The sequence below is a fragment of the Mirounga leonina genome, unplaced genomic scaffold (genome assembly GCF_011800145.1).
Source record: "Mirounga leonina isolate KUSES-001 unplaced genomic scaffold, KU_Mleo_1.0 Mir_53, whole genome shotgun sequence".
Classification (NCBI taxonomy): domain Eukaryota; kingdom Metazoa; phylum Chordata; class Mammalia; order Carnivora; family Phocidae; genus Mirounga; species Mirounga leonina.
In genome coordinates this window covers 8,215,024-8,229,493 of record NW_023270807.1, presented here as the reverse complement: position 1 = coordinate 8,229,493, position 14,470 = coordinate 8,215,024, and the positions used below count along the sequence as shown (strand labels likewise).

The 14,470-nt window shown below is 42.5% G+C and overlaps 1 pseudogene; it reads right to left on the bottom strand.

Annotated features, from left to right (window-relative positions):
- Positions 1 to 415: 415 nt before the first annotated feature.
- LOC118000638 lies at positions 416 to 1,410 on the bottom strand (annotated as a pseudogene).
- Positions 1,411 to 14,470: the final 13,060 nt, after the last annotated feature.

The following is a 14,470-nucleotide window of genomic DNA, read 5'->3' as shown; positions in this document are numbered from 1 at the left end:
ATATACTGGCTTTTTCATCCATTTATCTGTTGACATTTGTGTTATTTGGCTGTTATTAATCATGCTGCTGTGATCATTCTTCTTTTTTTTTTTTTAAAGACACATTTATTCAGCATCATGATCAGACTATTACATTTAGCAATCAGCAGCATGGGTGCAAAAAAAAAAAAAATCTACATTAAAACCCTTTCCACAGAGCAGAAACTAAAATAACCTGTTATACAATTAGTCACAAATACAGTCCTCGAGTTTTTTTGCCCATACACATGACTATTGTCTAAAACATGTCTTCTTTGTAGCAGCGAAGCCCTGCCACCACTGTGCTTGGCTGAGTTCACAAATCTGTTGTAACCTGTAGCTTCCCTATCACTTCTCTGGCTCTCCTCTCCTGCTAAGCCTTGTTTCCTGGCAGTAATTAAAACCTCCTGCCACTGCCGTAGCTCCTGCTGCTGCTGGAACTGCCACAGCCACCTTGATTTCGTGGTTTGGCAAAGCATTGGCCTCCACCACCATAGGGGCCAGAGCTTCTGCCTCCAAAATTTCCTCCTTTCATGGGTCCAAAATTTGAGGATTGATTGTTGTAATTGCCAAAATCATTATAGCTTCCGCCACCTCCAAAGTTGCTTCCATCATTACCAAATCCGTTATACCCATCCCCACTGCCACCATATCCACCACCACAACTGCCACCAAAGCCACCTCGACCACTGAAGTTCCCTCCACGACCAAAGTTGTCATTCCCACCAAAACCACCTCCACGACCACCACCAAAGTTTCCAGAACCACTTCGACCTCTTTGGCTGGATGAAGCACTAGCCATCTCTTGCTTAGATAGGGCTTTCCTTACTTCACAGTTGTGGCCATTCACAGTATGGTATTTTTGAATGACAATCTTGTCTACAGAGTCATGGTCATCAAATGTTACAAAAGCAAAACCTCTCTTTTTGCCACTGCCCCAGTCAGTCATGATCTCGATCACTTCAATTTTCCCATACTGTTCAAAATAATCTCTTAGATGATGTTCTTCAGTGTCTTCTTTAATGCCACCAACAAAAATCTTTTTCACAGTTAAGTGGGCACCAGGTCTTTGAGAATCTTCTCTTGAGACAGCCTCTTTGGTTCCACAACTCTTCCATCCACCTTGTGTGGCCTTGCGTTCATGGCTGCATCCACCTCCTCCACAGTGGCATAGGTGACAAACCCAAAGCCTCTGGAGCGCTTGGTGTTTGGATCTCTCATTACCACACAGTCCGTAAGCGTTCCCCATTGCTCAAAATGGCTCCTCAGACTCTCATCGGTTGTTTCAAAGCTCAAACCTCTGATGAAGAGCTTCTGCAGCTGTTCAGGCTCTTTGGGAGACTCTGACTTAGACATGACGGCGGTGGGAGGGGAGACTTTAATGATGCTTACTCGGCAGCATCCATGGGCAGAAAGCTGCTGTGATCATTCTTGAACAAGTCTTTTTATGGACATCCATTGTAATAGTTTGCCAGGGCTGCCAGAATGTTCCTTAACAACAGAAATTTATTTTCTCACAGTTCTGGAAGCTAGACATCTGAGGTCAAGGTGTGCACAGGGTTGGTTTCTTGAGGACTCTCTCCTTGGTTTGTAGATGGCTGTCTTCTCCTCCCTGTGTCTTCATATGGTTGTTCATCTGCACTTATCTGGGTCCTCATCTGGATTGTGCATATTTTGTCTTAGTCTGTGACTGGCCTATTCATTTTCTTAATGGTGTTTTGGGAGAAACAAACAATTTTCATTTTGATAAAGTCTAATTTCTTTCTTTCTTTAATGTTTAATGCTTTCTGAGTCCTGACTAAGAATCTTTGACCACCCCAGTGTTATAATAGCATTTGTAAATGTTTTCTTCCAGAAGCTTTATAGCTTTAGCTTTTATGTTCAGATCTATAATCAATATTTAGTTTATTCTTGTGTATTGGGGTTCATTTATTTCCATATGGCTATCCAGTTGTTTCAGGACCATTTGTTAAAAAGATTTCCCTTCTCCGTTGAGTTATTTTAGTGCCTTTATAAAAATGACTTAAATATATAAGGTAGATCTCCTTCTGGACTCTCAATTCCGTTCCACAGATCTATTTAATTGTCTTTAACTAATATGATACTCTTTTAATTACTGTTGCTTTATAGTAAGTCTTAGAATCAGGTAGTGCTAGTCCTCCAAGTTTTTTTCACTATTTTTTCCTGGTTATTCTAAGTCCTTTGCTTTTTCATAAAATTTTAGAATCAGCTTATCAGTTTCTACAGGAAAATTCTTTTTCAGGCATTGTGTTGAACTTACAGAGCATTAGGAGAATGGGCACCTTAACAGTATTGAGTCTTCCAATCCATGAATATAGTATGTCTCTTCATTTATTTGGTTTCTTGGGTTAGTGCTTCATATTTCTCATATTTTCTCTGTTAATTTTCATCTCTTTTTGTCCTTTGATTCTTCCCCAAATATTTTGTCAGTGTTATCTTCCAATTATTCTATTGAATTATTCTTATTTCTATTATATGTTTAATCATAAAAGGTACTATTTTTGTTCTCAGAGGACCCTTTTTGTCTAGTATTCTGTCCTAGTTTCATGGATGTCTTCTCTGTTATTTTTAAAGATATGATGTATAAGACTTTTAAATTGTTTAATTTAGGCCCCTGTGTTATCTATTTCCTTCATGTTCTTTTGTATATGTTTAAATTTTTGTGCTATATATTAGAGGCTTTCTTATATGTATCATTATACATATTTCTTCTTATTATTTATATTTTTCTGGGTATTTGCAAAGTTTTAAAGATGAAAAGTTAGAGAAGAAAGACTGCAGCATAAAAGTGATAGGGAATTCTGTGTGTGTGTGGGTTGCTGAATGTTGGATTATACTCTAGAATAGAGTTTCTCAGCTTTGGCATAATTGACATTTTGGGCCAGATAATTCTTTGTTCAGGAGGCTGTCCTATGCATTGTAGGATGTTTAGCAGCATCCCTGGCTTCTACCCACTAGACATAGGTAGAACCTTCTCCTCAGTTATGACAAGCAAACACTTCTCTAAACATTGGCAAATTTCTCCTGGAGGGGCAAAATCACCTACAGTTGAGATCCACTGATCTACATTAATTAGTCAAGAGCCTCTGTTCTTTTTGAACACCCCACTCTCAGTATCTCTAGTACTTTTCTCATAAACTGGTCATTTCCCTTTAAAAATGAATCCCTCTAACATTCCTATTTGGGGTGGGGAGAGTGTATAAGCCCAGCTGCCAATATTCTTGAATCATAGTTGCTGCTATGGTTAAGTAATCATGATATAAAATACAGATATTCCTTGACCTACGATGGGATTATGTTACAATAAACACATTGTAAGTAAAAAATGAATTTAATACACCTAACCTACAGAACATCATCACTTGGCATTATCTTAAAAGTGCTCAGAACACTAACATTAGCCTACCATTGGGCAAATCATCTAAGATGTAGAAGAACTTTGAAGTGAAACAAACAAACCCTGTGTGTTGATCAAAGGGGAAAAAATCAATGAAAAGAGATCTGTAGCTTATGTTTAGGATAGGCTCCTTCATGCTGGAGTAATAAACAACCCCTAACCTTCAATAGCTTCCCACAGCCAAAGATTATTTCTCTCTTGTGCAATGTCTCCCGAGGGTCCAGGCATGCTTTCAGGACACAATTCTCCCAAGGTTAGCTCTGTGTTCCAGGCTGCTTCAATCTTTCAACGCTTCCAAATTAACAAGTGCTTCTACGGCAGGAGAAAAACTGCCAGAAAGATAAGCAATTCAGCACTCCCAGTGACATTTCATTTACATTTCTTTGGGTAAAACAAGTAATATTGCCTTGTCTGGCTCCAAGGGGCCTGAGAAATATGATTCTCCCAAGTGTCTAGAAATAAAAGTAAACTGAATACTGCTGAATAGTAGTAATGTGAAGCATATACCTCTAGGCATATCTAGCAAAAACATTTTTTTCTGTGATAACTAAGAAAAATCTATAAGCATTAACATTGGAAGGAAGAAAGGGTTAGTGCTAAAGGACTTAATAGCAATCTTGGTTTCAGAGTTTTCTGCCACTACACTAAATGCTAGAAGACAACAAATTATCGTTTTTTGAGAATAGAGGGAAATATTTTGAGCCAGTAATTTTCTGCCTCATTAAATTGTCCTAATTTTGTAAAGACAACCCAAAGAGTTTTCATATGAAAGAACCTAAGGTACCTTTCTTTGAAAACATAGATTGAAGATTTGCTTCCATTTACTGAGGTAAAAAGTAAAAAACGAAATGAAAAATGAGGCTGTGGTGGTTAAAAATCTGGAATGAATCAGAAAGCAGTCAGACTATAAAGATTAGCTCAAATAGTTGCTGTAATTCTGTGTTAAAAATAAGCACAACTTATGTTTGTAATTGTTGCTAGTGTACAGAAACATAATTGAGTTTTGTATTTTGATCTTACGTTTGGTGACTTGATAATTTCTCATTATTTCTAATGATTTATTGTATATATTTTTGGAACTTCTACATAGATAATCATATCACCTGCGAACAATGTGAGTTTTATCACCTGCTTCAGATCCCTATACCTTCTGTTTTTTTTTTTTTTTTTTTTTTTTAAGAGAGAGCAGATGCACGTGTGAACAGGGAAGGGGGTAGGAGGGGCAGAGGGAGAGGGAGGGAGGAAATCTTTTTTTTTTTTTTAAAGATTTTATTCATTTATTTGAGAGAGAGAGAGAGTGAGAGAGCACAAGAGGGGGGAGGGCCAGAGGGAGAAGCAGACTCCCCGCTGAGCAGGGAGCCCGATGTGGGGCTCAATCCCAGGACTCTGGGACCATGACCTGAGCCACCCAGCCGACTGAGCCACGCAGGTGCCAGGGAGGGAGGGAATCTTAAGCAGGCTCTATGCCCAGCACAGAGCCTGACTTGGGGCCCGATGACTCTGAGATCATGATCCAAGCTGGAACCAAGAGTTGGTCACCCAACCAACTGAGCCACCCAGGCCCCCCTCCTATGCCTTCTGTTTTTTTTGTGTTAAGGCATTACCTTGGCTTTTCAGCACAAAGATGGCTAGAGGAAAGGAAAATGAGGATGCTTCTCTAGCTCCTGAATTTAAACAGAATAATCTCACATTTCAAGGAAGCACTCCAGCTGTCTATGCCTCTGTGAATTTCAACCACGAGTTATTTTGAAATGTGGTCTTAATTTTTCAAATATCTACTTTTAGTTATATTTTTGTCAGTTATTTTTAATCTAATTTTATTATCATTGCAAAATGTGGTCTGTATTCTGGGGTGTCATGTGCCCAGTCTGTGGTATCCAGATTCCCTTGTGGGTAGAGGTGGTTATTTTACTAAAGCTCTTGCTGGGGTGATAGAGGTCCCAGCATTTAGTGTGAATTTCAGGCAATCTCAGGAAAGAGCTTAGCTTGCTCTTCGTGCACTTGCCTCCCATGCAGTAAATCATTCTTACTTCCTTTTCTCTGTGACAATTTGTCTTAACTGGAATTTAAATAATTATCTTTTAAAATTTTTATTTTTTATGTTATGATATAATTCAACCCCCAAATTCTTGGCCACATGTCGTAATCTCCTCTCAAGACATTCTGACATATCAGGTATTCTACTGATTCTCTTCTTTTTTTTAAATTTTTTTTTAAAGATTTTATTTATTTGACAGAGAGAGCACAAGCAGAGGGAGAGAGAGGGAGAAGCAGGCTCCCCGCTGAGCAGGAAGCCCAATGTGGGACTCGATCCCAGGACCCTGGGATCATGACTTGAGCCCAAGGCAGCCGCTTAACCAACTGAACCACCCAGGCATCCCTACTTCAAAAACTCACTCTTGGAGCCTTCCGTTGTCCCCGTGCAGATTCGCTACCCTCCATACCTGGTACACAGCTGTCATTTGGGGTCTCTGTCCCTCAGGACCCAGGGGCTTCTCTTTGTCTCCCCCCACACCATATTGTTTGTTTCTAGTACCTTTGTTTATTTCTTCGTACAGGTGGAGCACAACCCTCAGCGACGATCAGAGAAAGAAGGAAATGAAAAATACATTTTGAACCATTTATACCTAAAATGTCCTTTTTGGGGGGCTTCTGGTTGGCTCAGTCAGTTAAGCATCGGACGCTTGATTTCTGCTCAGGTCACGATCTCAGGGTAGTGAGATTGAGCTTGTTTAAGATCCTCTTTCTCCCTCTCCCTCTGTCCCTCCCTACCCTAAAAAAAAGTCCTTCTTCACCTTGACACTAATAGTTTGACTGACCTAATATTCGGAGTTGGAAATCATTTGTCCTCAGAATTCTGAAGACATTGCTGTATTACCTTCTGGCTTCCACTACGGTTAAAGAGGCTGAAGCCACTGTGATAACTGTGATGAGTGATCTATTGCTTCCACTTTGCTAGTGCGTGTCTTTGTTCCCGCACTCTCCAGTGCCACAGAGTGTGTCTACTTCCAACCATTGTTCCCTGCAGTGAGTGGCCCTTGCAATCTAGAAATTCACTGGAAAACTTCTTGAATTTGATCATGAATGATTTCGTCCTCTGTTTTCTCTGTCTTTCTAGAATGTCTATTTATTAAAATTTTTAAATTTAAAAAAATTCCAGTATGGTTAACATACAGTGTCATATTAGTTTCAAGTGTACAACACAGTCTAGAACTTTTTTTTTTTTAAAGATTTTATTTATGAGTGGGAGAGAGAGAGAGAGCATGAGTGGGGGGGAGGGGCAGAGAGAGAGGGACAAACAGACTCCCCACTGAGTGCAGAGCAGGGCGTGGGGCTTAATCCCAGGACCCTGCGATCATGACCTGAGCCAAAGTCAGATGCTTAACCAACTGAGCCCCTCAAGGGCTCCTGGAGTTTGATTTTTAGGTTGTTGCTGGTCTAGTCAAGCTTTTAATTATTTTATGATCAATTTCAAAATTTTTATGTTTTTCCAGAAATGTATCCATTTTTTTAGAGGTTGGGAGGGGCAGAGGGAGAGAGAGAATCTTAAGCAGATTCCACACCCAGCATGTGAGCCCAATGCGGGGCTTGATCTCACAACCCTGAGATCACAACCTGAGTTGAAATCAAGAGTCAGATGTTTAGCTGAGCCACCAAGGCACCCCTGGAAATCCATTTTAAGTTATCAAATTTATTGGCAGATGATTATTCATAACACTTTTATTTTAAAAATCTCTTTTGGGTCTCCAGGTATTTCTCATTTGTTTTCTTCCTTTTTTTTTTTTAATACTTTTTTTTAAATTAACATATAATGTACTATTTGTTTCAGGGGTACAGGTCTGTGATTTCATCAGTCTTACACAATTCACAGTGCTCATCATAGTACCTACCCTCCCCAATGTCCATCACCCAGCCACCCCGTCCCTCCCACCTCCCACCACTCCAGCATAAGAGACTCTTAATCTCAGAAAACAAACTGAGGGTTGCTGGAGTGTTTTCTTCCTTTTATACTTGCACTTCTTAACTTTTCTCTTGATTAGTCTTGCTGGAAATTTATATATCTTATTCTTTTTTTTCTTCCAAGAAAAGCATTTTATTGTTCGTCTCTCTCTTGCTCTCATTCCTGCATTTAATTGACTTCTGCCTGTCTTGCTTAGGATGATCTTAGCTACTCTAACAGATATGTTCCAAACTTGCAGAGAATAAAAGTTGATTTCTTACTCATCTCAGAAACCAACAGGTGGTCGGGGGCAGCTCAGGGAGCCAGGCTTTCTCCATCTCATGGCTCTGCTGTCCTGAGTCTTCAGCGTCCTGTGCTTCAGGCACAGAGGAAGTGTGGCACATGGGAGGGTCTGGAACAGATCTGGACCAGTGCACATCGCTTCTGCCTCCATTCCCTGGGCAAAAATGGGGTCTACCTGAGCGTCTGGGAAAACAAGAAAATAGGCTTCTGTGAGCACAGTGCAGCTCTGCCTCCCTGCCTTCACCTCTCTCATTTCTTCCTTCTTACTGTTTGGGGTTTGCTGAAAGATGGTGCCAGTTACGTTCCCCACCTCCGCCCCCACCCCAACAACCAATGAGGGTGGGCTTTCTGTCAGTGTCCTCACAGTGTCTATCATTCCTTTTATTTTTGTCAATCTAATGGTAGAACAAATATATCCCCTTGTCATTTTAATTTGCAATTTTTTGATTACTAGGTATGCTGAACAATTTCACATTTCCTTTTTGCCCATTTGTATTTCTTCTCTCGTGAATTTCTCACTGATGTCTTGGATCCCTCTTCTATATATAGGGATATAACTATCTTTCTAGTTGATTTCAAAGGCTTCTTAAATATTACATGTAACAATCCTTTGAATATTATATGTTCACATGTAGACCTTTTTTCTTAGTTTGTCTTTTTATTTTGTGTTGTAATTTTATTTTATAATTTTTTTATACTGTCGGTTCATGTTAACAAAGTTCTATTTTATTACCAGCTTACGTACATGTTTCATGTAATTTTCTTCTAAAACTTTTCTAACTAGTGTCCTTCTAGAAAAAAAAAATATAGTTAAAAATCAAGCCAATAACTGGGGCTACCCTACACTCCTCTCTTATTCTTTTTTTTTTTTTAAAGATTTTATTTATGTATTTGATAGAGAGAGACACAGCGAGAGAGGGAACACAAGCAAGGGGAGTAGAGGGAGAAGCAGGCTTCCTGCAGAGCAGGGAACCCGATGTGGGGCTCCATCCCAGGACCCTGAGATCATGACCTGAGCCGAAGGCAGACACTTAATGACTGAGCCACCCAGGTGCCCCTCCTCTCTCATCCTTTAATGGCCAATCCATGAATGAACCCTATTGTTTCTCCTTAACAAGTTTATTTTTTTAATTTTTTTTAAAGATTTTATTTATTTATTTGACAGAGAGACACAGTGAGAGAGGGAACACAAGCAGGGGGAGTGGGAGAGGGAGAAGCAGGCTTCCCACCGAGCAGGGAGCCCGATGTGGGGCTCGATCCCAGGACCCCGGGATCATGACCTGAGCCGAAGGCAGACGCTTAATGACTGAGCCACCCAGGCGCCCCTCCTTAACAAGTTTAAATGGTCACTTGCCATCAACTTTACGAGGCCACCATCATTTCTTACCTAGATTTTTGCAAAACTTCCCAGCTGATTTCTCTGCATTTACCATTGCTCCCCTACAGTGTATTGTTCATACAATAGGAATAATCCTTTGAAACTGTAGATCAGCTCCAAACCTTTCAATGGCTTCCCTTCTCAGAGTGAAAGACAAATTCATAAAATGGTCCACAAGGTCCCCTGAGATCCAGGCTGTTCCTCTCCCTGACCCCCTTTCTTAATACTCTTCCTTTCCAACTCTTTGCTGTTTACTGACCACACTCTCACCTCCAGATTTATGTACTTTTTATCCCTCTACTTTAATGTTATTCTTCCAAAACAGTAGATGCATTGTTCCTTCCCTGCTTTTATGCCTTTGCTTAAATGTCTCCCTATCAGTGAAGCCTTCTCTGCCCCGCTGTATGAAATAAAATTTCCCCACTCCCAGACAGACGTCACCCTCTGATCAGTCAAGGTGTGTTTGGGGAAGTGGAAGCATCTTGAATCATTTGGGATTATGGGAATTATAGGGTACGGACCTTACACATTGGTGAGATCTGGGCAACAAGTCTGTAAGGTGGACTTGGCAGCTGGTCTTAGGCCTGCAGTCACTGTAAGTCAGTGGGGCAGATGACTGAAAGAAAAGTTGGATTTGAAGGAAGGGAGAGTGAGGACAGATGGAGGCCCAGAGGGCAAAGCGGAACCTGCCACTGCATCTCATTGCCCTCCAACCTCAGCGGCGGGGGCGGACTGCAGGAGGAGCCTCGGCCTCTGGTCCAGGACTCTGGAGGTTGAATCACAGCCAGGAGCTGCCCCACACCAAACAGGTGAGTCCAACAAGACACCTGCACTGCAGTGGTACTGACATCAGCCTTCAGGGCACCATGACTGCGGCTTCAGTTCTGCTTCCAAATCCCATGCGGGTTGCTCTTATGGAAAGCCGTAACCTGGAGCCATTGAGGGAAATGAATTCTGAGAAATACAGTTCCAGCTTATCTGAATTGATGACAGTATAAAACCAGTACACCTTCCCTACATCCACCATCCTTCTCTTTTTCCTCCTTAGCACTTGTCACCATGTGATACTTGGTCTATTTGTTTGCCTACATCCCTCCGAAAGAATGTAAACTCTCTGAGGACAGGGACTACGTTCATCTTGTTTATTTTGGTATCCCCAGCCCTAGAACAGTGCTTGACATATAGTGGTAGGTGGTATTTCCGGATCTGGAATTTATCCAGTAGTATGTACCAGATTCTGCTCTAAGTCCCTTCAAAAGGTTAATTCATATAATCCTTAGAAATACCCTGTGAAGAAGTCATTGGTGTTAAACATTTTTGGAGATGAAAAATCTAAGACTTATAGAGGTTTTGCAACTTAATTCAGATGGCTCATGAAAGATGGAGTTGAACTATAAACCTAGATGGTGGGGCTCTAGAGGAATAGGACTGTGCGATTTAAGTGCCACGAAAACCAAAATTCAGTAGAAGTATATATGACTCTTCTCCCATTTCATTCATTTATTTTTAATACACACATATCATACAGAAAATAACTTTTTAATACCCATTTAACCCAGAAAAAAAGGCTAGAACACTCACAAGAGTTCAGTTTGATAACTTGCATATGGTATATTGAAATATGGATAAGCACTTAGTATAAGTAGGAAAACAGTAAAAACTAATGAAGCAAAATTTACTTGTGAACTACTTAAAGTTATACCCAACAGAAGCAGTACCCAAGTATTTGCAAAAATCTTCAGAAGAGCTACAATCATAATACTATGTAGGAAGCCACTCTATTTGTTAAATATGTTTCTCGGAAACACTTCTCAATAAGTAAATTGATCTTGAAGGGAGTAGGGGGTCAACTTTAGCTAAACCGGGATGCCTGGGTGGCTCAGCTGGTTAAGTGTCTGCCTTCAGCTCAGGTCATGATCCTGGGGTCCTGGGATTGGGTCCTACATCAGGTTCCCTGCTCAGGGTGGGGGGAATCTGCTTCTCCTTCTCCTTCTGCTCCATCCCCCACTTGTGGTCTTTCTCTCAAAAAAAAAAACTTTAGCTAAACTGCTCTGCTCTTGGGAACCTGGTTGGCCTCTCCCAGAAGCCATGTGACTCCAAGGTGTCCCCACACCTCTCTCAAGGCTGGAGGTACCTGGGAAAAGGAATGCCCATGAGTCTTCAAATGTGGCTTGGGACACTCACACTTAATCTTGTGAGGATGGCCTGACCCTGTGGGACACTCACCAAAGTGGAGGCCAAGCCTGGAAGACAGTGGTGGTCTTCTCAAGGGTTCATCTTCCCAATGACCAGAGAGCATGGCACAGACCCCAGGAGAGCTCATGATCACTGAGAGCTCCTCTGTCAGCTTTCCCTGTTAGTCAGTCAGACTCCCAGAAGTTACCACCCTGACTCAGGACCAAAGTCATCTTCTCTAGCAGCTCACATACATCCTGATCTCATGTTTTCATTCCCTCAGTTTTACAGAAAAGCCCTGCAAACTCAACCCACTCCCTGTGGACTTCAAGCAGTGTTATGTTCAAGGCATTGAGAGTAAGGATATACAAACACCCTCACACGTATACCACATACTGACTCATGCATGCACACACACACTGTGCACAGTTGCATCACATAGTTAAGGTCTAAACACATATGCACATTCATGTGTACACGCATCCATGAGGCTCTTTCCAGATACACATATTACTACTATATCCTTTGCTCTTCCCATGTTATATTCTCTTTATTGCTATTTCCACATGTGGGGTTGAATCACACAATGGGACAAACATGCATGGCTGACCTTTGCATGCTGAGATTGCAAGGCCAGAATGAATGGAACATTCTCCAAAATCTTTACAGGTTTTCACTCTTTTGGGGGTCATATGCTATTTTCATAAAAGAGAAGAAAAAGTGATAAAGTTGAAAAAGGGTTGGGTCACTTTACAGAGAAAGAAAGACATACCAAAGAGCTAGAAACTGATTCTGGAAGCATTGAGGCATTATGGGGACGTGTTTAAAATTAAATGCACTTAAAAAAATAATAAGACTTCTGGTATCCAATCAGGCATATAAGGAGCTTGGAAGTTGTCATGAATCCTAACAACAAGTGAAATTCTTGAACAAACTGAAAAATCAACAATTATTTGTAGATCTGTCAGAGAAGTGAGGTCCCAGAGTAAATGCTCTCCCCTAATTGGAGAGACGTACAGGCAGATACAAAGAACCACAACTTACCGGAGCAAAATACCCAAGAGCAGAAACTTCTTTTGGGACCAGTACCAGGGTAGGAAAACCTGAACTGTCATTGATGAATTGCTGGAGGCTCAGTGTGGACAAATCTGAGAGATAAAATCTCCAGAGGGGGCCCACTAATAGGGAGGCCCCAACACTTTTGTGAGTTTTACCTTCAGGATCTGTACCAGGTTCTTGCAGTGAATATTGGAGAAAAATCCCTTTGTGCTCCTAGCAGGGGGAGGGGAAGAGGAATCATTTTGAAAAATGCCAGAGCATTCTGTTCTTCCTTGAGTTCTGTTCTCAAGAGAAACCATTTTATCAGAGCCTAACCTGCTGGGGTTTTATCAGAGTCCAATCAACCTGGGGGAAGGAAAATACTCAACTCCAGCGTGATATAGCGTCCTATGTGCAAGAAGGGAAATATCCAACTGTAGCCCCCTTTAGCCAACCTGTCCCACCTAAGAAGGGGAGCAAAAACTGAGAATCAAATGTAAAGTTCTTAGCCCAGGGGCACAAGCTCACTAAAAGACTGACCTCTAATTAGTCTTGTGCTCCCCCCACACTTTACCACATTACTAAAGGCCTGGTTACCACACTACTTTTACTCAGTACATCATGTCCAGCTATCAAGAAAAGATTACAAGGCATGCTAAAAGGCAAAACCACACAGTTTGAGGAGACTGAGCAAGCATCAGCAAGAACCAGACTTAGATATGGCAAGAATGGTGGAATTATCAGATCAGGAATTTTAAAAACTGTGATGAATATGCTAAGGGCTATAATGAAAAAAGTAGACAACATGCAAGAACAGTGGGAAATGTGGGCAGAGAAATGGAAATCCCAAGAAACAGTAAAAAAGAATTGCTAGAAATAAAAAATATTGTAACAGAAATGAAGAATACCTTCGATGGACTTCTTAGTAGACTGGACATGGCTAAGAAAAGAACCTCTGAGTTTGAGGACATGTCAACAGAAACTTCCAAAACTGAAAAACAAAGAGAAAAAAGACTGAAACAAAAAACCAGAACCAAAAGTCCAAGAACTGTGGGACAGATACAAAATTTGCAACGTGTGTAAAAGAAATACCAGAAGAAGAGAGAAAGAAAAAAATATATTTGAAGCACTGATGACACTAAAAGAAAGCAGGAGGGGGGGCGGAGCAAGACGGTGGAGGAGTAGGAGACCTGGATTTCGTCTCCTCTCAGGAATTCAGCTGGATAGGGATCAAACCGTTCTGAACACCTACAAACTCAACAGGAGATCGAAGAAAAGAAGAGCAACAACTCTCTGAACAGAAGAGCGACCACTTTCTGGAAGATAGGACGTGCGGAGAAGTGAATCCGAGGCGATATTCGGGAGGATAGACGGCGGGGGGAGGGGCCTCCGCCGGCCACTTCTGGCAAGTGATAGAGCCGCGGAGCACAAAATCGGAACTTTTAAAAGTCTGCTCCGCCGAGGGACGTCACTCTGGTGGCTAAGCGGGGGGTGGCACCCTCCGGGACAGTGTGGTCTCAGGACCCTCGGGGTCACAGAAAGACCGGGGGTGCCTGAGTGCGGCAGAGCTCCCAGGTAACGGAGCAGGGAAGGCGGCTGCAGAGGCGGAGCCCAGCGCGGGCTCTCAGCTCGGGGTGGCCATGAACCGGGATCCGCGGCACAGTCGGGCCCCTGCTCCTCCAGCAGGGACCCAACAGGCGGCAGATCCGGGGAGACTCACCTTCCTCCCCCGGGAGGAGCCGCGCAGGAGTGCACCGCAGGGATCTGCTGGGTTTGGAGACTCCACCCGGGGTCGGTGCCAGAGATAGAAACGCGCGGTCACAGGCCGGGCGAGCACGGAGTGCGGCCGGAGACCGGGGAGACGGGAGTGACTGACGGCTTTTCTCTGGGGGCTCACTGAGGAGCGGGGCCCCGAGTTCTCGGCTCCTCCGGGGCAGAGATTGGGAGGCCGCCATTTTCACTCTCCGCCTCCAAAGCTGTACGGAAAGCTCGCAGGGAACAAAAGCCCCGGAGAGCAACCCGGAGCAGATTACTTAGCCGGGAGGGGGCAAGGGCGGGGCACTTCCGCCTCCGGCAGAGACATTTGGAAACCACGGCAACAGGCCCCTCCCCAGAAGATCAGCGAGAACAGCCAGCCAAGACCAAGTTTACAAATCAATGAGAACGGCAGAACTCCAGCACTAGGGGAATACTGCACATA